We start from the raw sequence: 27,013 nt of genomic DNA, 5'->3' as shown, positions 1-27,013 counted from the left end.
CATTTAAGAAACCTTATGAAATCCGTTTATGTGGGTATGTGGATTGAGGTTCCAAGGAAATAGTTGAAACTGTAGGTAGGCTATTTGTCAAAAGTTAGCCACATTTTAAAAGAAATACCATGAAAACAAGAAAAACATCATTACGAGCCCTAAGACCCTTGCTTATATCATTCCTATAAGCAGTAGGAACATAGGCCTAGTCTATTTAACTTGAGCTATATAGGCTAGCCTATTTACTCATTAGGGGGGAGGTGAGACCGGTATAGACTGATAAAGTATTTTAGGATTTTTTGTAAGCAGTTTTATAAATTTTACAGGATTTTCTCTTAAATAGGCTAGCCAAAGTATAGCTTTAGATTATTTTAATTTACATTTTTAAAAACAAGAGTCACTGAGTGAGATAGTTGCTTTTGGCTATCTTTGAAAGGGGTTAGGTTAGGAAAATGACACTTTCAGGGATGGGTCTCCAGGATAAAGTATGTCCCAGGAAGGTAGGCTATTTTTAATTAGGGTAAGACACCCAGTAGTTGGCCACCTGCCTATTCTCAGACAGAATCTTATACTATTTTAATAACTAATTTACAATGAGCTGTTTGTATGTCCAAGTTTAGGCAGAATGGTCACTTGTTATTAAATTCAAAAATAGGAGGTGCTGTACAAGTGAAACTATTTGAATTAGTAACCTACTTGTTCAGAAATTCTTCAGAAATTTTTTGATACAAAAATTAAGTTTCTAGGTGGTATAATACAGTAATTAGAGTAGGGCCTAGGCTAGTTTAAATGTCAAAAAGTTTTCCAAGTGATTAAAGTGTCCAACTACTGGGTGGCTTACCCTACCTACCTATACCTTTCCCTATAGAGGGTCCTGACCTTTATAAATCTGTGTGTTATAAAAGTGAAACCTAGCAAAATAGGTAAATATTTACCAAATCATGTTATTGACTTATGCATAAAGTGAATATACCACTCAATGCCTTTTTTTATGCTGATTACAAGTTTGATAATCATTTCTATAATAAATGAATTTCTGCCCCCCCCCTATATATGCCAGTTAAGGGTATATATTTCTACATTAGGGGGGGGGGTGGCAAATTTTGTTTCTGATGTAAATAGGAGATAAGTTTAAACTTTACCCCCCCCCCCCCTAATGTAGAAATATGTACCCTGAATTGGCATATATAGGGGGGGCTGACATTCATTTCCAATAGAAATGATTATTATATTTGTAATCAGCATAAAAAAGGCATCAAGTGGTATATTCACTTTATGCATAAGTCAATAATATGATTTGGTAGATATTTACTGCAAAATAGATCTTCTGGTTAAATTTAGTACAACAAAATTGTTTTCAGCTACACAACTTTGTTCTTTCCCAATTTATAAGGTTATATAGATATACAAATACATTTCTTAAATTAAAAAAAAAAATTGATATGGCTTAAAATTCTACTCAAATAACAGGAATTGTATTTTCAGAACTAAAGCCAGAGTAAAAGAAACTGATAACTGAAAATGAAGGTAAATGTTATTTTGTCTAAATTTCAATAGGTGACCTGTCATGTAGGCAAATCCTTCTCCCTCTAGAGGGTCCTGACCTTTGATGACCTGTGTGTGTTATAAAAATTGAACCTTACTAAACAGATCTTCTGCTTAAATAAAGTACAAAAAAATTGTTTTCAGCTTCACAATTTTGCTCAATCCCAATTTATAAGGTCTTAAACATATGCAAATACATTTCCCAAATTTTGAAAAAAAACCTTGACATGGCTTAAAATCCTACCCAAATGACAGGAATTGCATTGTCAGAACTAAAGCCAGAGAAAAAGAAACTGAAAATTAAAGTAAAATGTTGTTTTGTCAAAATTTCAAGGTACTTATGCATTATGTGGGCACTGCTATATACTGTATGTTGGTTAATGCTAATAAAATAGGATAAATATATAATAGTTTAGAAACAAATTTGGGCTATATGTTTGCACATTAGAGGAGGGGTGGGGGGGGGGTAAAGCAGAGTATTTATTAAATATGGTACTGGTGGATTATAACTAAACTAGTGATATAAACTCTCAAGCAAACCAGACACAAAAACCCACACATAGCTATTTGCAAAAGTTAAAATGGAATGCAAAGCATGGTTTTTCATGGAGATAACAATATTTAAATGATTTTTTGGGGGGTTTTGGGGGTGAAAAAGGTACCTAGGTTGGGTTACATATTTTGTATATGCTCTGCTTCACCCCCCCCCCTAATGTGCAAATATATAGCCCAAATCTGTTTCTAAACTATTATATATTCAACCTATTTTACTTTGTTAGCATTAACCAAACTTGACTTCTTTTGTGTATAGCACTGGTTTAGTTATAATGTACCAGTACCTTAAATACATAAGCTAACTTAGGTACCCCCCAACATTGGAGTGGCTAGTGCCCTTACTAACAGTCAAAAGTGATTAGAAGGCAACCATCACCCAATCCGAACCCACTATTTCCCCAAATACATCAAATTAAAAATTTTAGATAGCCATTTTGTTCAACATAGTTGATTTCCAGATAGAAATTATGTTTTTAAGGAGGACACGGTATAAGGTTTTTATAGATAGCTTTGTTGTAGAAACTTAAAAAAGGGCTCATTTGATTGGAAACTCAAAGGACCAGTGCCCATTTTACTAGTCAAAAGTGATTGGAGGGCAACTAGCCCCCTTCTCACATCCACCTTTTCCCTAAAGACATCCAATCAATATCTTGAGATAGCTATTTTGTTCAACATAGTTGAAAGTTCTGGGAATTAGGTCTTTGAGGATAAGAGACCCCCCCCCCCAAAGCCCGTAGGGGACGGGTTGTAAGTTATGCTGTGGGGGCATATAAGGTTTCATAGAAAGTGTTGTCATGGAAACTTCAAAAGGGCTCATTCAATTGGAAATTGGAATGGCTAGTGCCCTTTTTAATGGCTAATGCCCATTTTCTTCAATATAGTTGAAAGTTGTGGAAATTAGGTCTCTGAGGATGACAGCATCCCCACAACCCTCAGGGCAAGGGTTGTGAGTTATGCCCTGGGGGCATATAAGGTTTTCATAGAGTTTTGTAACAGAAACTTCATAAAGAGCTCATTCAATTGGAAATTTAATTGGATAGTGCCCTCTTATGCCCACCATTTATCCAAACACATCCACTCAACATATTAAATAGCCATTTTGTTCAAAATAGTTGAAAGTTCTGGAAATTAGGTGTTTGAGGATGATAACACCTTGGGCAATCTTTTTTAGTTATGCCCTGGGGGCATATAAGGTTTTTATTGAAAGTTTTCTTGTAGAAACTTAAAAAGAACTCATTTGATTGAAAATTCAAAGGGCTAGTGCCCTTTTTTAATTGTCAAAAGTGATTGGAGGGGAACTAACCCCCTCTCATGCCTAGCTTTTCCTCAAACACATCCAATTGAAATTTTTAGATAGCTATTTTGTTCAACGCATTTGAAAGTTCTGGCAATTAGGTGTTTGGGGATGACAGGGCCCTCAGGGCAAGGGTTATAAGTTGTGCCCTGGGGGCATATAAGGTTTTTATAGAGAGTTGTAGAAACATCAAAAAGGGCTCATTCAATTGGAAATTGAAAGAGTTTGTGCCCTTTTTAATAGTCAGAAGGGATTGAAGGTCAACTTACCCCCCTGTCACACCCATCATCTCTGCAAACACATCCAATCAATATTTTGAGATATTCATTTTGTTCAACATAGTTGAAAGTTCTGGAAATTAGGTCTTTGAGGATGACAACCCCCCCCCCCCCCACAACCCTGAGGCCAAGGGATCATTTGATTTTAAATTGAAAGGGCTGGTGCCCATTTTAATAGTCAACTGAATGGAGAGCAACTAACCCCCCTCTAACACCCACCATTTCCCCAAACACATTCAATCAAAGTTTTGAGATAGCCATTTTGTCCAACATGGTTTAAAGTTCGAGAAATTATGTATTTGAGGATGCAAACCCCCCAGAGCAAAGGTTGTAAGTTATATGCTGGGGGTGTATAATGTTTTTATAGATACCATTGTTATAGAAACTTCAAAAGGGGCCCTTTTAATTTGAAATTGAGCAGACTAGTACCTTTCAATAGTCAATATGAAATGGAGAGCAACTAACCCCTCTATCATGCCCACCATTTCCCCAAATACATCTAATCAAAATCTTCTGATATTCATTTTGTTCAATGTAGATCAAAGTTCTGGAAAATTAGGTCTTTGAGGATGACACCCCTCAGGGCTAAGGTTGCAGGTTATGCCCTGGGGGTATATCAAAGGCAGCACAATAGCAATGCCTAAGTAAAGAACAATGTTGGCACAATGATTTTTTTTTCTAGACCAGGGCACTTCTGCCTGTCCTCTGACAAAACCTAGTATCTACAGAAAATTTGAATCTTAGTTAAGAGTGGATCCTGCCTAATTAGACCATGAGGAATCCAATGGTGCAAATGAAATTATTCTCTGATGCTTAGTTTCATTGAAATTACTTAGTATCTACACAGGAGCTCACCATTGTTTGGGTGTCATACCTAGTATGTACATACTAGAAATCAACATTTACACCAAAATCTAGTATCTAACAAATTACAGTTTATCAGTGAAAACAATCAGCAGCACCATACAATGACCATCATCACTTCATTGTTTAAATAAAGACGGTAAAAATGCATAGAGCAAAACAACGTTTCTGCTTTTTTCTTGGAACTTACTCACATGTAGATACTAGGTTTTGTTGGGCAACTGCCGCTTTCTATCAAAGGTGTTGTTATAGAAACTTTGAAAAGGGCTCATTTGATTGGAAGTTGGAATGGCTAGTGATCTTTTTAATAGTCAAAAGTGATTGGAGGGCAAGTAGCCCCCCTCCCACACCAAAAACATAGAAATTATGTTTTTTAGCAGGAGACTCCCCACACATCCATCAGGGCTAGGGTTGTAAGTTATGCCCTGGGGGTATATTAGGGTTGCCATAGAAAATGTTCTTGTAGAAACTTTCAAAAAGGGCACATTTTTTTTGGAAATGGGAATGGCTAGTTGCCTTTTTAATAGTTGAAAGTGACTGGAAGGTAACTAACACCACTTCCAAGCCCACCACATCCAATAAAAATTTTGAGATAGCCATTTTGTTCAACACAGTTATTTTGTCCAGACCAGGGCCTTGTTTATCAAAGGAGTTGTTGAAGAAACTTTGAAAAGAGCTCATTTGATAGGAAATTAGAATGGCTAGTCCCTATTTTAAAAGTCAAATGTGATTGGAGGGCAACTTACAACCCTTCCATGCCCACCATTTCCCCAAACACATCCAATCAAAATTTTTAGATAGCCATTTTCTTCAACATAGTTGATATAGATAGGATTTCTGTTTAAAGAAATTATGTTTTTGAGGAGGACAATCCCCCTGCAGCCCTCAGGGCAAGGGTTTTGAGTTATGCCCTGGGGGGTATATAAGGTTTTTATAGAAAGCTTTGTTGTAGAAACTTCAAAAAGGACTCATTCGGTTGGAAATTGGAAGGGCTAGGGCACTTCTTCTTAGTTGAAAGTGATAAGAGGGCAACTCACCCACCTCTCACAGCCACTTTTCCCCAAACACATCCAATCAAAGTTTTGAGGTAGCAATTTTTGTTCAACGTAGTTGAAAGTTTTGGAAACTAGGCCTTTGAGGATGAAAACTTGTAAAAGGGCTCATTCAATTAGAAATTCAAAGTGCTATTGCCCTTTTTAATAGTGGAATTTGATGGTAAGGCAGCTAACCCTCCCCTCACACCCACTTTTTCTGCAAATACATCCAATCAAAATTTTGAAATAGCCATTTTGTTCCATGTAGTTGAAATTGTTGTTGTAGAAACTTCAAAAAGGGCCCATTTGATTGGAAATGGAAATGGCTAGTGCCCTTTTTAAAAGTCGAAAATTAGGTCTTTGAGAATGGCAACCCCCCCACAGGCCTCAGGGCAACGGTTGTAAGTTATGCCTTGGGGCATATAAGGTTTCCATAGTGTTGGGTTTAGAACCCTACTCAAATTAATTTTTGTTTGTTTTGAGAGTGACTTATTTTAATTTCTGTTTGTTTTGGGTTTCATTTATTTATTGATACTGATTTGTGGTAGCTGTATAATTGGTATATCATTTTATTATATTTTTTTTAATTTTTGGTTTAATGGAGTTCTGCACTTACAAAAAAAAAAAAAAACTTATTTTGTGCAAAACCTTATTTTGATTAATCTAGTAGGAAAAAGAAGTTAGTCAATTTATTGTGATTAACATTAGATCTTTGCCTAATCATATCACGAGAATTGAGGTCAGAGAGAGGTCTTAGGTTTAGAAAAGAAGCTTTGGCTGCCAGTAAATCCACAGTATCATTATATTTGATACCTTTATGGCTTAGAACATGTTGGAAATTAATCTTGCTGCCTTTAGTGTGGAGGTTCAGAAGCTGTTTTCTAACGTTAAATAGGTCCTTGTCATTGGTAATTCCAATAATTTTTTGAGCAACATTGTTGCTGATTTGGAGTCGGAAAGGCAAAGAATATTCTCCTCTACAATGCTATAATTTATGAGAACATCTAGGCTCAAGAAAATGGTACATTATTCAGCTGACAAAATAGAAGATCCCAAAAGAAGGGGTGAAAAAAGGTTAACATTCAGTGATGGAATACATAGTCCTGCTCCAGTTCTCACACCCTAAACAGACCCATCTGTTCAGCCAGAATAGTCTGAATCTCATGATTGTGAATTTGTTTTTTATTTATTGGAATAAGTTCTGCATGACAAATAGGTGGACTCATTTCCCATGGCGGAGTATCAGTAAAGGGGTATGCATAGGGGAATCTGGACTCCAATTTGGGACCACTAATTGAAACTGATTCCAAAATGAATTGCCATTGGTGCAAGCTGCCTTCAAAGCAAAGGTATGATTATACACAACATGCTTGAATTCGTGAGAAGTATTTCTTCCTTTGACAGGATGCTCTTTCACTTAAAGAAACCAAACCAGACAGTTGTTTTAATTTAGATAGAGGGGTATGCCTGTGCAAACCCAGAGTAATTTGAATAGCTGAATTTTGTAAAGATTCCAAGGCTTTAAATGTAGATTGTGAACGAATTGAGAAGAATTGGATACCATATTCTAGATTAGATTTGATTTATTCTATATAAAATCCAAAATAACTTTAGGGTGCCATCCCCATTTATTTCCAGTAAGTCTCTTTAGAACAAAAAGTCTCCAAATGATCATGGATTTCAAAGAATTAATGTGTCCATGCCATAACATTTTTAATCTATCCCTAGGCCAAGTAGCTTCGCTGAGTTACAATATGGAATTTCACTAGAGAAAATTTGAAGAGAATTGCTCTTGAGCAATTAGCAAATATAATGGCTTTGGTTTTACTATTTGAAATTGGAAAATCAAAAGCTGAAGCTGAAAAGCTGAAAATCAAAAGCTCTGAACTAATGTGAACGTTGTTGCTGTTTATGAGGGATTTCATGGGGGTAGACGTGCGCTTGAATGTGAGTTAGTCCATTGGAAACAGAAGTGGCTGATTGTTGAAGTTTTGAATTTCTTTTAAGCTACACCAACATCTAAAAACCTAAGCTGATTAAGACTGATGCACATCTTGAAACTATAACGAAAACGCAGTCACTTTTATCCATAACCTTCTGTATTAATCAAAATGAAAATAGGACCCGGTGTTTTGTAGTTATATCCATTATTTTGGGCGATTTCGGGGTTGGGTTACAGTTTTTTCAAAAGGAAATGTCGATAGAGGGCAAACTTACCCCCCTATATATGCCAATTCAGGGTATATATTTCTACATTAGGGGAGGGGGGGGTGGCAAATTTTGTTTCTGATGTAAATGGGAGGTAAGTTTAAACTTTTCCCCCACCCTCCCCCCCTAATGTAGAAATATATACCCTTAATTGGCATATATAGGGGGGGGCTGAAATTCGTTTCCAATAGAAATGATTATTATATTTGTAATCAGCATAAAAAAGGCATCAAGTGGTATATTCACTTTATGAGTAAGTCAATAATATGATTTGGTATATATTTACTGCAAAATTGATCTTCTGGTTAAATTTAGTACAACAAAATTGTTTTCAGCTACACAACTTTGTTCTATCCCAATTTATAAGGTTATATAGATATACAAATACATTTCTTAAATTAAAAAAAAAATTGATATGGCTTAAAATCCTACTCAAATAACAGGAATTGTGTTTTCAGAACTAAAGCCAGAGAAAAAGAAACTGATAACTGAAAATGAAGGTAAATGTTATTTTGTCTAAATTTCAATAGGTGACCTGTCATGTAGGCAAATCCTTCTCCCTCTAGAGGGCCCTAACCTTTGATGACCTGTGTGTGTTATAAAAATTGAACCTTACTAAACAGATCTTCTGCTTAAATGAAGTACAAGAAAATTGTTTTTGGCTTAACAATTTTGCTCAATCCCAATTTATAAGGTAAAATACATTTCCTAAATTTTGAAAAAAAACCTTGATATGGCTTAAAATTCTACTCAAATGACAGGAATTGCATTTTCAGAACTAAAGCCAGAGAAAAGGAAACTAATAACTAAAAATTAAGGTAAAATGTTGTTTTGTAAGAATTTCAAGGTACTTATGCATTATGTGGGCACTGCTATATACTGTATGTTGGTTAATGCTAATAAAATAAAATAGTATAAATATATAATATTTTAGAAACAATTTTGGGCTGTTTTTTTGCACATTAGCGGTGGGGTGGGTGGGGGGTAAAGCATAGTATCTATTAAATATGGTACTGGTGCATTATAACTAAACTAGTGCTATAAACTCTCAAGGAAACCAGACACAAAACCCCTCAAATAGCTATTTGCAAAAGTTAAACTGGAATGCAAAGCATGGTTTCTCAGGGAGTTAACAATATTTAAATTATTTTTTTGGGGGCGTTTAGGGGGTCAAAAAGGTACCTAGGGTGGGTCACATATTTCTTATATGCTTTGCTTAACCCCCCCCCCCCCCCAATGTGCAAATATATAGCCCAAATCTGTTTCTAAACTATTATATATTCATCCTATTTTAATTTGTTAGCATTAACCAAACTTGACTTCTTTTGTGTATAGTGCTGGTTTAGTTATAATGTACCAGTACCTTAAATACATAAGCTAACTTCAGTACCCCCCAACATTGGAGTGGCTAGTGCCCTTACTAACAGTCAAAAATTTTAGATAGCCATTTTGTTCAACATAGTTGATTTCCAGATAGAAATTATGTTTTTGAGGAGGACACTCCCCCAATGCCCCTAGGGCAAAGGTTTTTAGTTATACCCTTGGGGTATATAAAGTTTTCATAGATAACTTTGTTGTAGAAACGTAAAAAAGGGCTCATGTGATTGGAAACTCAAAGGACCAGTGCCCATTTTACTAGTCAAAAGTGATTAAAGGGCACCTAGCCCCCTTCTCACATCCACCTTTTCCCCAAACACATCCAATCAATATCTTGAGATAGCTATTTTGTTGAACATAGTTGAAAGTTCATTTTTTATTAAATATCCATTTATTTTATTGGTGCATCCAAATATGGAAGACAACTGGACTTGAGCCAGAACCACACCTCTATAATCCGAACCTAGACCCTAAAAATAGCCTATGACGGTAACAGGAACTCCAAATAAGGTAGCCTAAAAATAACCCCGAGGTCCTAACAACCGCTCATAGCGGTTGTTAGTTTACTCACATCTTGAGTAGTACACATCATGTAGTATACTCACATCTTGAGTACCAGACGAGTCCAGTACAATAATACAACGCGTTTCAGCAAAAATTTCTTCGGTTATACCATTTTCAAATAGTTGTGAATCTCGATCTAGGGATTCCATTGTTAACTCATACAGAGTCCTCAATGATTTATCACAATATATATTGTAGAGTGGGATTCCATTTACTTGACACACAAGAGATAAAAGTCCAAATATCTCAAATTTATGGGGGTAACTCATCCATAATCCTATGGAACTAGCACTTTTTACCAATTCCAATGCTAATTTTGAAGGATTTTCACCATTGATAAATGATGAGTTTGTGTAGGTGCGTGAGCCCATGACAATATGACATTGATTGGTGTTTGTATGAGGAACAATTAGATTGAAATTATTTCCACTAGCTCTCAGTTTCTCCACTGCCAACGCAACAGAACTCATAACCCTTTTGCTTTAGTACATGAAGTATTGCCGAGGCGAGGAAGAGTTACAGAGATTGGCAGGAAGCTCCTTTCGTAAAATGAAATTGTATGGAGCAAGCGTAAATTTTATACCCACTTTAAAATTTTCTGGTATCCATTGGTGCATCTAAGTGCATCTGTAATTAACTGTAATTAGTGTTAACTGACAGAGTTCCAAATCGAAAGTGTTTACTTTGATATAATGAAGGTTATTAGATATTGTAATGATTAATATTATCTTGACTGGTTTTTGTTCAAGAATTCATAGGAGGTCTCGCTTTTTTTGAATCGAGAAGTTAATTACTTTTCTCTCTTTTTATTTTAAAAATAATTCCACTTAAATATAAATAATATGTTTCTTGACGGCAATTTGTTGCGTCATCCCTTTCAAACTTAATATAGAATTTTTAATCATTAACAGATTATTACACACTAAAAATATTTATACTTTTAATAGAAGTCACAAAACTTAGATATAACATTAAACCACTAGTTAAAACATAAAGTTACTTCTGAATATAAAAACACAGTATATACACGATCATTTTGAGTAAACTTACACAAGCATTGTGAAGTCACAAAACTTGGATAGAACATTTATAAAAAAAATACATTTGGTGAAATTTTTAAAAGTTATTTTAAGACACCATATAGTAATATAACAATACACGAAGCATTTTTTTTAATAAAACACTCAAAATACCAATTCAATAAATTTATGTGGATAGTTAAGGTTATATATATGTTAATTTAAGTTATGTTGATACACAACTTAATTGTAATCTAAATTTACCCAGATCTTTACTACAATACTCATATTTCATTTATATCTTTCAGAGTACATGAGAACTGCTTGTTCTTGTTTATATTGATAAGCAGTACCCAACTGAAAGGATGGAACAGCAAGACCCATGAAGAATGGGTATTCCCTGGACGGTAAGGATATTTATTTCAAAAAATGATTATTACAAAGATCTAGAATATAGATCTTTGACAGTACTATTATAATAGTTAGAAGCTGCTTCTCATAAATTTTTCTTTAGGAACTTCCTTAGACTATTAAGCCTTAGTAATATGAACTGCCTTGAAAAATTTGTTGTTTTTTTCTCACGAGTTTTTAAAAAAAACTCAGTAACATAAGGCTTATCTGTAGAACAGGTTTTAAATGATTTTCCGGGAAATGGGATTCATAATTACTTTTCAATAAATTTTGGACGGACAAAGCCATGCAGTCAACGTCATTTATTTGATACACCGTGGACCAATTTTCAGTATTAATCCTGGAGCCAAAATTGAAATGTACTGTTAACATAACAGTTATAAAAGCGTTGTCATTAATATAACATGACTGTTTAACTTTATACAGCGGAGATGGCATAAAGCGAAAGGGGTAACTACCCTCTCGAGGGGGATGAGTGGAGACAGTTTTTTAAAACTTAAATAGTTTAGCGAAAATTAATTCAAGTAGAGTAGTACCGTTTGTATTTGGGACCTTAATAATCTGTTGTTGGGACCTTGAAAGCATTACATGTAGACTCAAGTTTTATATCGTTTGCATCACCTATCAGGAAATTTCCTGCATTTGGGTATTTTGATACTAGTAAAAAGTCAGCACTGGCATGTAATGTTTTGATAAAATTTATTTTGTCAGAGGATCTCTGATTAGGGGAATAATAAAAACAACACAGGATAATTTAATTGAAAGGACGTGGCAAGACTTTAGGTCGAACACACCCACATACTCTCATCAAAGGGAGAAAGACACGGAATTGAGACTTCACTTGGGTACAAGTCATTACGGACAAAGAACATACGTCCGACACCTCTCTTACACAGAGTGTTGTTTTCTGGTCTAAGTTTAATAAATTGTGAAAAATAGATAATACTTAACATGTGCAAATTTTGAGCTTGAACTTCAGTAATAGTAATTACATCTAATCTATATATTTTAGAAATGGTGTCTAATTCATTAAGTTTTTCAAAGTTACCGCTTTCAGCATTGCTCAACAATAGTGTGGGGATATGAAAGTGACTTGTGAAGGTATTGTTTTTACACTTTACTTTTTTTATATCCAAGAAAGGGTCAGGAGTTCTAGCGGAACTCTTGACGGGGGCTCAGCGTGGATAGTCAGAACATGGGCAAGGAGGATCAAATCCATCTTTTTTAAAATCAATGGTATGGAATAGAGCACGTACTCGGGGATAACCTAAACAGCAGTAACTAAGTAGCGGATGAGTTTGGGTTGAACTAGAGGGATCAAGAGAGATGAGGTTAATTTTGCAGGGACATCGTACAAAGAGTCCACGTTGAGTGGGCACGCAAGGAGGTGGGGAATGATAGATGGAAGGGTAGGACAATGTTGGACAGCTGCCAGAGAGGTGGGTGGATTTATCTCTGAAAAATATGTCCGGGGGTAGGGAAGGGGCGAGGGCGGCGGAAAGATCGTGGGGAGAGATACTCGAGTGGACAGGATTGGCGGACTTGGGGGCGTTCTTGTGTGTGAGTGATGGTATAAAAAAGATTAAGGAGGAGTAGCAGAATTGAGATGGCCTCTGGGTAGGCCAGTTTTGTGGAAACTACTAAAACTCTTAATGGACACTTTTATATTAGTTTTTGCACAGTCAAAGCATCTTCCACAAAATTGTTTACAGATATCAACATGGTGGTGTTTACACAGATTATTTGTACTACGGCTAAAGACATGAAACTTCCAAATGTGTAGATATTTACAATTACTAGACATGCATCTACTGTCTAAAAATCGACCTCACACAATAGGCTGACTACCCTTTATATAACTGAACTAAATTTTTTTAATATATGTCTGCAGTGTGTAAGAATTTCCGCTTGAAAATACTTGACTTAAAAAAAATATAAATATTTTTAGTTTTATAAATTTAATAAATCAAATAATATTAACATTTTGATTACTAAATATCAGTATTTGTATAAGAAACTGACAATGCACATTCAGTTGTATTTTTTTCGGTAAAGTGCAAATTATGTTCAGGCAGGGGGAAGGTCTAGGAGTTTTTAGCAAAAGTTATGTTAATTTCTGATCTTTTTGAATTTGAGTCTGTTATTTATTTTACTTTATTTTCGAGTTGGGTTTCATTTTTTTATCGATGCTGAGTTGTTGTAGGTTCGTTCTTGGTAGAGTATTTGATTTTATTTTTTATAATTTTTTTTTTAGTTTGTTTATTTAATTTGATTTGAAAAAATTATTTTTTGGAAAAAGTTTTTTTAATTAATTTTAAAAAATAAAGAAATAATAAGAATAAAGTATTCTGAAGTATTTTTTTTTCAGTAGTTTTTTTTCCATAGTTTTTAAAACTTCATTTTGAAAAGACTCCTAATACTTTAAATTTAAATTATTAATTTTATATAATTTTTAAAAAATATAATATTTAATATTTAATTTTTACATTTTTCAAAAGATATATTTGAATTTTACAAGCAATGAGGGACATTCGATAGCGCAATTTTGAAAATAAAAAACTCACTTTTTCTGTTCTTAAGATGTTTGTGGGTTTATAGTCGGCACCACATTAGTAATTATCGAAATAATGTGAAGAGTAAATAAAAATTTAATATAGATTTAATAGATGTGACTCTAAACTTCAATTGTTTCACCTATTATTTTTTTTCTCTCTCTCTCTCTCTCTCTCTCTCTCTCTCTCTCTCTCTCTCTCTCTCTCTCTCTCTCTCTCTCTCTCTCTCTCTCTCTCTCTCATTCCCGGCCCAGTCTCCTCAACACTGTCAATGTTGGGGAAATTGGGAGCTTGAGGGTCATTGAGCCATTTATAGTCATCGCAAAGTAGCGTAAAAGGGAACATAGCCGAGAGGTAGAGAGAATTTATAGCAAAGAAGACTATATCTGATTTTGTCCCCGTCTTCTCTCCAGTTGGATCAGTTTCCAAGATATGATCCCCGTGAAAAACGTATCCACGCCTCATTGATCTCTTGATGAACAGGTGCTGATCGATGTCGGTGATCAGCCCGATTTTTCCCCGTTAATTTTTAGGATGAGGTCCATTATCAGACGAGGAGATGAAAAATAATATCCTAAATCAAGGTTAAATTCCCCATAGATTTTGTCCGTATTTTGACACATAATGTCTAACAAAGTTAACACATCACTCGACAAATACAGCTTGCAGTAGTCAAACCCATTTTTACACCCTCCCTCTGCCCACACTTTTTTAGCAAAACTGTATTCATCAGGGGTGCACCTACGATTGTGTAAACTGTCGTAAAACGATTCGATCGATGGAATAGTTTCCTCGGCGAATTTCGATATGGAACAGTAATAATCATAAGGATAGATGCCCTTGATCGTCAACAAATCATATACATCATTTGGAAATTGTTGCTTGAGAAGGGGAATAGCGTTGCAGCCGTCATCGTTTTTCTGCACTTGAATTAATTCGCTCAATGATTTGGGGAAATAACTGTAGGAATCTAAAAGGCGAATTTTATTCGTGCACTCAATGTCGTCTTCAACATATCTCCACATAAATTTCAAAACAAGCAACTTTTTCGATGATTTAGGAATGATTTTGTAGGAAAAGCTATCTATTACCCATGCGTGATCCACTGTTCCATTTCTTTGAAGATGTGCCATTGCTGGTAGCACATGCTTCAGATCGTAGTTAGAATTATGTATTAAAACCGGAAGAAATAGTTGATGTTTAATTTTTAAATTACATGAATTGTGAGCCCACTCCCGAAAGTTACTTTTCCCCATTGAATTGGGGTCAATAAGATGGTTGTGATCCTGGACTGCGTGTTTTGGGGCAAGAGCATCCCTACAAACCTAACAAATTGTCCCCTTTTCTAGTTCCAGTTATTCCTTATATGATAATGAAATTGGGTAGTTGGTGTGACGCAATGATGAAATTGCACGGTTCGCTGTTTTTATTAAAGACACCACCAACTTCTCCATGCTACCCTCCTCATCCATAGTCAAAAAACTCTTCCAATTGCATTTTATTATTGGACTCGCGACGGGCATGCGCATAGAATCACGCAACTAGTTTGTGTTCCTTGACTATATCTGGCCTTGATGGGTCTGATACCTCCACCAGTCTTGATTCACAATCCAAACATACTTTATCAACCTGTAGCAGGGAATTTTGGAAGTTTTTAAATTTTAAAGTATTTTTGCCTTCTGCCGGCATTTCTATTCTTTGATTGCCATGAATTTTACAACATCTCATATGATCCGTGAATGTCCCTTCAGATCTAAATGAGGAAAGGCACATGGGACAATAGTGACATTCCCCATTGTTCGTGCCTTGGGATAAGAGTCGACTTATTGCCGTAACGGGGAAAAAATGACCACAGGAATTTACATCTTTGGGAGGCTCATAAATAACCCAAACCTAATTTTTAACATTATCTACCAACGGTGTCCTAACTGAATATAAAATCCCTTTTTTATTCGGTTTCTTTCCCCCATTTACGAATTCAGTGTCATACTGGAGAACAACCACCCTCAACCCGAGATTCTCGTTTGCTTTTTCAAATATGGTTATTTCTTTTAAGGACACGGATATTTTCCCTCTAAACAATCAAAATTTACTTTAGGGAAATTGTCTCCACCGTTACGTGCAAGTCTATCGAGATTTTTCATTCTTGAATCATTTTTCAATGTTTTATGGGCTGCTGCTAAAAATGCATATTTAAAGCATTGCAGCCCCGTGTCAAAATATAAACTCTGAACCCCTTTGGTTGCCGACAAATCTGGGTGGCATTTTATTTTTCTACCCGCCCCTCTTAAGTTTTTTTGTAAATATAAGGAGATTAAGATACATGGGTTAAATTTATAAATTTGTGGACCCACGTCTCCGCTCATTAAATTTGTCCAAATTGAATATTAATTTATTGACCCACTTGCAGAAATTACCCTCAAATTCATTTAGACAAGTGTAAAAAGTTTGATTTCCAGTTTAAAAATGAAAATAAAAAATGTCCCCTTTTTTAAATTAACTTTTTTATTTACCGCTGCCGTCGTCCCCCCCCTGACACCCCCCCTTCTGAATATGAATCTTAACAAGTGATTGTATTTGGTCAATGTCAGGTAGGAAAAACATTTAATGGGTCTGTTAAAATGATAATCCCGGTAACCAGGTTTTCCTCTGGCGGATTAAAATCTGCCCTCTGTGTTTGCAAGTGACCTAGAGCAAATTCCAGCTAATAAAATTCACGTAGTTCCGGGGACGCGACGCTATTTTCATGTCCTGCACCTATTTGCACAGGACTCAATGCACTAATTATAAAGTCATCATCAAAAATGTCCCCGGAAACATTAGGTCCATCAATTTGCATAAGGCTGTCCATTTTTTCAGTTGTAAATTGAAAATCCAGGGGGATACCAAATGACGTACCTTCACTAACATCATCTAGTTAGAGGGGACAATTGCCCATGATATTTTGAAGTCTTGGGCCATGGAAGGCAGTTGTTTTTGTAGCTTCCCCCTGAAACTAAAATGAATGGATTGAGGGAAGTTTTATCGCAATTATAACACACTATTTATCAAACAAGTGTTGTTTTTTTCTTAATTGGATTTGTATTTATCAAACAATGGTTTTTTTTCTTAATTGGATTCGTAATTATCAAACAAATGCATAATAAGTTACAAATTTTTTATTATTTAATTATTTAAAAAAAAATTGCATAATAAATTAATAATTTTGTTAATGGCACACGCACACACACACACGCGCACACACACACACACACACGTTCGCAAACACGCACACGTTCGCAAACACGCACATGCGCAAACACACATACACACACATGCGCACACACTATCACATGCTAACGCAAACACGCACACACACATGCGCACACACACACGCACACGCACATACACACACGCACACACATACGCACACGTACACACACACACACCTACGCACACACACACACACACAAACACACACATGCGCACACACGCACACGCACACACACACACACATTCACACACACATACACACACACACTCACACACAAACACACATACACACAACAAAATAGTGAAAATCATTACGTCGTTATTGAATTTGCAATATTCATTATACTATCTCAATGAATTATCGAGTAGACAGAAAAATAAGCAGCGCATACACCGCTTACACACACACACACAATAAAATAGTGAAAATCATGACATCTCCTAAAAATAGCATATTTTCAATGTGTAGTCTGTTATTTTTAAGATTTTCCAGAGCAAATGATAAAATTAAAACCGTTAAGTCTCGCATCTCTTATTGAAGCCTTTATTAAGTAAATTAGAATCTGGAATTATGTCTAGCGGTACAATTCTCAGTCCTTCAAATTGACGTGGGAAAAAGAATCATTAGTGAGAAATAATATTTGAAAACTCACATTTAGATTTGCAGCTTCTATGTTAAGGGCTGTAGGGGCACACCATTCTCGCCTTGCATTGGTCGTGAAGGACCCGGCAATGCTTGATAGGGGGTGACCTCACAATCTTGTGTAGCAGTAACGTTATGAGCAAGCATCCACTCTCTTTTCAGTTTTCTACCCGGCTGCATAGGGGCTGGCACGGGTGGGTCTTGGGCAGGCAGCGCCGGTCTGGAATGGATGTGGGTGGCTCCGATGGGCCAGCTATCTCCACTTTTTGCATTGGGCTATCGCCATTAGCCTTAGCTCTCTTTTGAGGGGGAGAGTAATTGTAGGAATCCTCCTCCTTAAAAGAAGACAAAATTTAGTATGGAAAAACAATTCTCCTTTTTACAGAAGAAAAAATTAGTCTGCACAAAGAATCCCTCCTCCCCCCTTACTTTTTATGCGACGACGGAGTTTGTTTTTCACCTTACAACGAAGGTGTTAGAATTGATACATTGCTCCCCTCCTTTTATATTTTATATAAAAGCCTCTTGATCATCAAATAAACTTGAAAATAGAAGGTCTCGTCTAATTTGGCCCAAAGACAATCTGTCTTTCTTCAAAGTGTTTAGAATTACACGTTTCCATTCCTTTGTTTTCTTAATTCAGATAATGCGCATGCCAAATGTTGTTTTGAAATCGCCCCTCTTGTAAAAAGGTTAAACACATGTGGTTTTATTTAGACCGGAAAAAGACAGCACATTTTAAATGCACGATGGGAAAGGGACATTTTGGACAAAAGAACTAATTGTAATGAATGAATTAAACTTGTAAACAGAGGGGGGAAGATGGGGTTTACATAATGGAAAAAAGAGTGTATTTTACGTTTTCTAGCGACTATAATCATCATATTGTAGTTTGTATTGTTGGGGGAGGGCTATGCCCCTGAATTTGAATGTGCTAGTGGGGTGGTAAAATGATTTTATTTGGAAATAAATTAAGAAAATTTTAGTAAACTGAACTCACAGTATAGATCGATGTATCCATAGTTTCAAAGTCAATAATATCAAATGTGTTATCCTTGATGTGTTAAATCATTATGAAAATTTAATCGTAAGGCATGAGCATTTTATACAAAATCTCAAGGACGAATGAAAATCACTCTTTTTTATTTGAATCCAATTACCGATCAGGTTATCGTATATGGAGTAACCTCCGCTGTCTCTAATTGGTCCTTAAAAAAATGGGTGTTGTCTCAAAAACCAGTGTTGTTGAAAACGTGGAGTTGAAGCAAACTTGTGTAGCTAGCTAGACTTCAGGAACCAGTGGCGAATCCTCGCTCGTACTGCTCTCTTTATGAATGTTGTCTCAAAAACCAGTCTTGTTGAAAACGTAGAGTTGAAGTAAACTTGTGTGACTAGCTAGACTTCAGGAACCAGTGGGGACTTTCCGCTCGTACTGCTCGCTTCATGGGTGTTTTCTCAAAAACCAGTCTGGTTGAAAACGTGGAGTTGAAGCAAACTTGTGTAGCTAGCTAGACTTCAGGAACCAGTGGGGGCTCCCCGCTCGTACTGCTCGCTTTATGGGTGTTGTCTCAAAAACCAGTCTGGTTGAAAACGTGGAGTTGAAAAAAACTTGTGTCGGGAATCCCCGCTCGTACTAATCGCTTTTAAATCCTTAGAATAGCACTGGAAGGAACATAAACTCCTAGAATAGCATAGGAAGGAACATAAGCTCCTAGAATAGCATAGGAAGGAACATAAACTCCTAGAATAGCATAGGAAGGAACATAAACCCTTAGAGTAGCATAGGAAGGAACATAAACCCCTAGAGTAGCATAGGAAGGAACATAAACTCCTATAATAGCATAGGAAGGAACATAAGCTCCTAGAATTCAATATATGCATTCTACTAACATGCCATGTCGAAAACCCAGGACTTCAAAGGACTTCAAAGAGGCACCTTGTATGTACAAGGTGCGTCCAAAAAGTAATGAGATTTACAGTTTAAAGAGGAATTTATCCAATTTTAATATCACCTCAAAATTCTTCAAAATAGTTCCCATGGGCGTCGACGCACCGCTGCCAGTGCGATTTCCATGATTCAAAGGCTCCCTCGAAGTCAGCTTCAAAAGTTCCTTTTAAGGAGTTGGTTACGGCCTTCTGGATGGTGGCAACATCATCAAAACGGCGACCTTTCAGGGTGGTTTTCAATTTGGGAACAGAAAAAAGTTTGTCGGGCTTAAATCAGGACTCTACGGAGGCTGTGATAAAGTTGAAACCCTTATCCGGGCCAGGACGGCCCGGATAGGGGTGGTCCTTGCCTTCTTGTTCTTGTCGTCTTGCGGCGGGAAGACCCCTTTGTGTGCCACTAGAAACTCTAGCGTTTGGTATCGGGGTCGCATTGGAAAACCCATTTTTCGTCGAAAATTAAATATCCTACGCCAATCGGAACAGGATATGTTCAGAATTCTGCACATGGCATTTTTGGTGACGATTTCTGACATGTACATTTTTCACATCCTTGAATGAATGGTCTCACCTTTTTGAAAATATTTGGAAAATTAAAGTTTTCTTTAATTTTTTCAATTTTTTTTTCTCCCGTGTGACAACCACTTACCATATATGACGTTTATAGAATCCCCCCTTCCAAAGTTTTTGGTACAATAAGTGTCACATGTCGTTCATTTTTTCTGTACACCTGTGGTGGTCGGTAATATCTGATAAGAAGATTTTTTCTTCATCTATCTCAAACACTTCTATATCTTTTATATATTGCTTCTTGTGTTTTGGAAGTTCTTTCACCATAAGTAAAAATGATTTGACGGCGGTACAGAAGTCATCCTTGTCTTGGTATAAGGATACATTTTTTTTCTACAGAATAATCGTATTGGTACAGGGGTTATCTAAGGCAATTTTAAAATGTAATTCGTCTATTTCTTCTGGATTTCTGAAAAAATTGGTAAAATTTGTAGAAAAAAATTGCTGAACTATTTCTTATATTTTATAAAGCCAATTTAACGATTTTTGGTCAACTCGAAGGATGAACTTTGTTGCCAGCAAAAATTTGCAAAAAAAATTTGGTGTAAACTACCACTGGTAAATATTCTCTCAACACAATTTTTCTTTTCTTTTTAGCCTCTGTCAAAGCACGGCTAGTACATTGTTTATTGATTTCCTTCCATATGGGGTTATATTAAATAGTGCAGCCCAATTCCTTCTAAATGAAGCGTATTTTCGCCGGCAAAAATCATGCAAAAGGTTGGGTAGTTTGAGTACAGGAGCTTTTAATAATTCTTTCTCAAGTTTTTCAAGAGCCTCTATTGCATTAAAAGGGCTCTCATGTGTGAGTTTTTTGTCATATACCCATATAACCGGTCCTCCTTATTATAATCCTGTGAATAATTTTCAGGACCGTTTAAGGGACACGTATCATTTCTGATCACTTGTGACTACTTTGTGAGTTTAATAATTATGCTTATGTGTGCCTTAATTTTGTAATTATAAACTTCTAAATACATTATTTTTGCTTATTTCCCTATATTAATTAAAAAACTTTTCTACAAAATAAGTTTTTCAAAAATATTAAAGTACTTAATTAAACCGAAAATGACCAAAATAGAATGAAATAAACTACCAAGCATACAGCACCCACTAATCAATATCAATAAATAAATGAAACCAAAAACAAACAGAAATTAAAAATAAATAACAGAGTGAAACTCAAAACGATTATAAATTAATATGAATAGGTTTTTAAACCATATACTTTATAAATGCCATATTATAATTTTTAATTTAATGAAAAAAAAAACAATTCAAATTAATTTTTCTGAAAAAACGTGAAGTGTAAGTTTAATTTAAATATTAATTTATTTATTAATTAAAATATTAATTATTTCTTTATTTATTATATTTATATAAATTAAAATTTTTAATATATTTTTTCTTGATGAAGTACAAACTATATTCTTGTCTTTAGAAAGCATTGGGTTTAGAACCTCAATCAGATTCGTTTCTGCTTGTTTTGAGTTTGATTTATTTTAATTTCTGTTTGTTTTGGGTTTCAGTTATTTATTGATACTGATTATGTGGTAGGTGCATGCTTGGTAGATTATTTGATTCTATTGTTGCTCATTTTTGGTTTAATTAAGTTTTTTAGCTTTTTTGAAACATGTATTTTGTGGAACCAAGTTTTTTAAAGTTAATATTTGTTCATTTTATATTTAAATAGTCTTTTTCAGGGAGAAAGACTGAGCCTCTTCTAAATTTAAACAACCATTCCTACCATAAAAACCTTAAACACCCCCTGGGCAAAACTTACAACTCTTGCCCCTACTATCTGGGGTTTGTTTCAACCCCAAAAGCCGTGTTATATGATATTCAGACTATTTTGAATAGAATGGCTGTCTCAAATTCACTCATTCGATTGGAAATCGAGAGTTCTAGTGCCCTTTTTAAGGATCAAAAGTGATTGGAAGGCAACTAACACCCCTTCCCCGCCAACCAGTTCCCCAAACACATCCGATCAAAATTTTGAGATAGCCATTTTTTTCAGTGTAGTAGATTTCAGGAAAGAAATTATGTGTTTGAGGAGGACCCTCCCTCACAGCCTTCAGGGCAAGGGTTGTAAGTTATACCCTGGGGACACATAAGGTTTTCATAGAAAGCTTTGTCGTAGAAACTTCAAAAAGGACTCAAAAAGGAGGCACTTCATATGGAAAGGATCGTTGTAGAGAGTTCGAAGAGGGCTCATTTGTTTGGAAATCGAGAGTTGTAGTGTCCTTTTTGAGGGTCAACCGTGATTGGAAGGCAACTAACGCCCCTACACGCCCACCAGTTCTCAACAGAGATCCACTCAAAATTTGGAGATAGACCTTTTGTTCAGTGTAGTTGATTTCCAAATAGAATTTATGTTTTGAGCGAAACACTCACCCAGAGCCCGTAGGCCAAAGGGTGTAAGTTATGCACTGGGGTCATATAGGGTTTTTATAGAAAGCTTTGTCGTAGAAACTTCAAAAAGGACTCGTTCAATTGGAAATTCAAAGGCGTGGTGCCCTTTTTAATAGTTGAAAGTGATTTGAGGGCAACTAACCCCCCACCCCCTCTCACGCCCGCCTTTTCCCCCCACCCCACCACACAAATGTCGGAGATAGCCAATTTGTTCATCATATTTAAAAATCTATGAACTTAGGTCGTTGAGGATGACAACCCCCCACAGCCCTTTGGGTAAGGGTTTTAAGATACGCCCTGGGATTATATAAAGTCTTATAGAACGCGTTGTTGTAAAAACTTCAAAGACGGCTTCGTCGATTGGTAATTGAAAGGGCTTGTGTTCTTTTTAATAGTCGAAAGTGATTGAAGGGCAACTAACTCCCTCTCATGCCCACTAGTTCCCCAAATGCATCCAATCAAAATTCTGAGATAGCCATTTTGTTCATCGTATTTCAAGGTCTAGGAAATTAGGTCTTTGAGGATGACAACCCCCCTCCCACACTTCTCAGGGTAAGAGTTGTGAGTTATACCTTGGGAACATATAAGGTTCTTGTAGAAAGTATTGTCGTAGAAACTTTAAAAAGGGCTCTTTCGATTGAAAATAGAATAGTGCCTTTTGTAATCGTCAAAAGTGATTGGAGGGCAACTCACCCCCTCTGACGCCTACCATTTCTCCAGACGCATCCAATCAAAATTTTGAACATTTTTTCAAAAGCGATTGGATGGTGAATGCCCCCCTCCTATACCCATCATTTGCCCAAACATTTCCGATCAACATTTTGATATAGCCTTTTGTTGAACGTAATTTAAGGGTTCGGAAAATACGTCTTTGAGAATGACAATCCCCCCTAAAGTCTTCAGGGCTAAGGTTGTAATTTATTCTCTGGGGGCATAAAAGGTTTTTGTCGATAGGGTTATCGTAAAAAATTCAAAAAGGGCTCATTCGATTGGAAATTGAGAAGGCTACTGCCCTTTTTAATAGACAAGTAATTGGAGGAATAATCACCCCCCTGTCCCTACCCCCATCATTTTTCAGAAAATTTACGACCACCATTTCGATATGGTCATTTTGTTCAACGGAGTTGAAAGGTCTGGAATTTTTTTGAGGATGACGACCCTCCCCCCAAAGCCCTCGGGACCAGTGTCGTAAGTTATGACCTTGGGGCATATATGGTTCTTACAGAAATTTTTGTCATAGAAGCTTCAAAACAGGCTCATTCAATTGAAAATTGATAGGACTAGTGCCTTTTTTTATTAGTCAAAAGTTTTTAGAGGGCAATCCCCCCATAACCATCATTTCCCAAACCCCTTTCAATCAAAATTTGAGATAGCCATTTTTTTCAACGTATTTGAAAGGTTTGGAAATTATATCTTTGAGGATAACAAATCCTCCCAACCCACAGAGCAAGGGTTGTAAGTTATGCCGTGGGGGCATATAAGGTTCTTATAGAAAGAATGGTCATATAAACTTCGGAGGGGGATCATTGGATTGGTAATCAGACACTCTAGTACCGTTTTTAAGAGTGAAAGTAATCGGAAGGCAGTTATCCCCCCTCCACAAACACGGCGTATTGTCACAAAATGCATCTAATAGTTACTACGACGTTTTTAATAAGTTTCTACGAAGTTTCGAATAGTTTCTACGAAGTTTCTATGACGACCCCTTCCATATGGAGTTTCTCTGGGGAAAAAATAATAATGAATAATAATGAAACATTGGAGCTGTATGGCCTTTACTATAGGCAACGCTATAGCGTTGCCTCTGATCCCTACGTAAATATACGCAACTGTTTTTTGTGTTGTTTTATTGCCTCCACTTTTTTCTGCATGCTTTTAAAAGCATGCAGAGAGCCCTGTTTTTCTTCGAATTCTATAGTTGTATTTTACTTCCTAATAGTTAAATGTTGGCTCTTTGGTCTCTGTTTAAACCCTGACATTTCCTATGTTTTTAATCCATGCTTCTTTATCTGAGAACCTTCTTTTATTATTGTTCTCGCTTATAATGTTTAGGTTTTTAAAAAATAAGGGGTTATTGACTTATTTCAAGTTAGGGGCTATTGATTATTTTATAATGTTGTTTATTACCTTTTTCAGGATTGTCATTTGCTTTCACTTATTCGGAGTAATGACTGGATTGTTTTTTCTCGGTCTAGTCATTGCTCACAATGATGAGCATTTGGCGAAACAGTTTGGAATTTTTTTATTTATATTTGGAATGGCGAGGTTTATCGTGAAAGCCGTATTCCTTATTCGGTTTGAGATATGGAAGAAAGAACTCAATTCACAGGTATAACTTTCAAAATTTTATAATAACTTTTCTTGATCTTTATTTCTTCTCATTTTCAAGCATGCTCCAATTCACGGTCTTTCTTGTGCTATTCTCCAAATGAAACTATCCAGGTCTCAAATAAATGCAAAAACGGGTAAACATGCAAAATGAATTAAACCAGCGCCTTTAGTGTTTTATGACAAAAAGTGCAGAGTATCAGTCACAGTAATATTAGCTATTAGCTCCTGTAGAACCTACTGCGGAAGTACTAGTGAGGTACATTGATTTTACTTATAGCTACAGGAACAAACAGACAAGATTCCAGGCATAAACGTGGTGTTTTATTCCGAGATTCCTATGCTCAGGTCGTTCTAAATGTGAATAAATGTTGTCCCAGCTTAGATGAACTTGGTGAAAGACAAAAAAACTGCAATGGTTATAGATGGCAGTAGTTTTGTAGGTATAACAATCTAGTTATCACCAATAAAGTGTTTAGTTATTAAATGACCCGTAAGTTAAATGGTATTCACATGCTAAATACCATTACAACTAAGACAGATATACTATTGATTAACGTTACTATGTAGTAGCGCAAATGTTACTATTGATTATGTTACTATAAAAAAAATAGTGGCAGGATTCATTTAAGATACTACGGCACAGAGGAGTGCTGTTATCGATGTTAAGAGTAAAGAGCATGGTCTTCTACTGTATAGGACTAGTTTAGACTTGAAAATTAGGAAGGGAAGTGTCCAGGAAGGTATGACGTTGTTAGATTCCATGATGACAATTTGAGAGAGTTTCCAGGAACATTTCATTGCGAAACTGGAGAATTTAAAATTTGGCAATGTTGAATGCGGATGGCAAAATTTTAAGAAAGTGGTTTTTGAAGGCACTGGTGGTTATAGGGAGGAAAGTTAGAAATGCAGCTATGACTATTGTGAAAATGGTTTATTTTCAATAAAGAGGATACGAGGGCTTTTTAAAAGAATCGCTTGAGCGATAAGTCAATAAAAAAAAAGAGGAAAGTGTTCTTAAATTAGTTGCCAAGCAGAGATCAATTTCATGACATTAATTTATGACAAATACATTTTTTCTTGTTCTGGTTTGGTTCAATATGGAGACGCTTTTCCGTAATCTCATCGCTGCAATTAAATCATAGGCAGCGCAATCGCACTGCCTAAGTAAAGAAAGATGTTGGCACAATGTATTATTATCTTTTTTTTCCTTTAGACCAAGGCACTTCGTATCGATGGAATTGTCGTAGAAACTTCGAAAACCGGGCATTTGATTGGAAATTGGAGTAGCCTATGCCCTTTATAATAGTCAAAAGTGATTGGAAGGCAACTAACACTGCTTCCATACCCACCATTTCCCCAAACACATCCAATCAAAGTTTTGAGATAACCATTTTGTTCAGCGTAGTTGATTTCCAGATGGAAATTATGTGCTTTTGGAGGACTCTCCCCCACAACCCTCAGGGCAAGGGTTTTAAGTTATGCCCTGGGGGAATATAAGAACGATATGGGCACAATGTATCATTTATTATTTTTTTCCTTTTGACCAGGGCACTTCATATCGAAGAAGTTGTCGTAGAAACTTCGAAAAGGGTAGCATGGGTCTCTCAAGGGTAACAAAATGGGTATCTCAAAATTTTGATTGGATGTGTTTGGGGGAATGATGGGCGTGGGGGGCCACTTGCCCTTCAATCACTTTTGACCCTTAAAAAGGCACTAGAACTCTCGATTTCTATTTGAATTAGCCCCTTTATGAAGTTTCTATGACGACCCCTTCCATATGAAGTACCTCTGGAAAAAAAACAATAATAAAATATTGGAGCCGTTTAGCCTTTAATATATTCAAAGCTGCCTCTTATAAAATAAAAAAAAAAATTACGAAAAATAATTTTTTCAAAGAAAAGTAAGGGCCATTTTCAACTTAAGCTCAACAGATACCAATACCTGTTAAAATTCAAACTCAAATCGACCAGAAATTACTATTAGAGAATAAATGAAACCCAAAACGAACAGAAATTAAACAAACAATCATAGCAAAAAACATACAACAAGTCATAATATTAATGAATAAATAGATTTTAAAGCGAGTAATGCTTAGATTGAATATGAAAATCAAGCTTAAAACAAAAAAAATCCTATTGAAGTATATATGGAACTTAAATTGAATATGCA

At 35.9% G+C, this 27,013-nt stretch overlaps 1 long non-coding RNA gene across 1 annotated transcript; it reads left to right on the top strand.

Annotated features, from left to right (window-relative positions):
- LOC148942989 (uncharacterized) lies at nucleotides 1-26,453 on the top strand. Its single transcript, XR_016143067.1, has 3 exons — nucleotides 1-75; nucleotides 11,038-11,136; nucleotides 24,650-26,453. It is a non-coding gene; the product is annotated as an uncharacterized LOC148942989 (long non-coding RNA).
- The last annotated feature ends 560 nt before the right edge of the window (nucleotides 26,454-27,013 follow it).

This window comes from Artemia sp. Qi Xiang Cuo, chromosome 16 (genome assembly GCF_049724085.1).
Source record: "Artemia sp. Qi Xiang Cuo chromosome 16, ASM4972408v1, whole genome shotgun sequence".
Taxonomy (NCBI): Eukaryota; Metazoa; Arthropoda; class Branchiopoda; order Anostraca; family Artemiidae; genus Artemia; species Artemia sp. Qi Xiang Cuo.
Note: the sequence above shows the minus strand (reverse complement) of the source record. Positions and strands in the feature narration are given on the sequence as shown.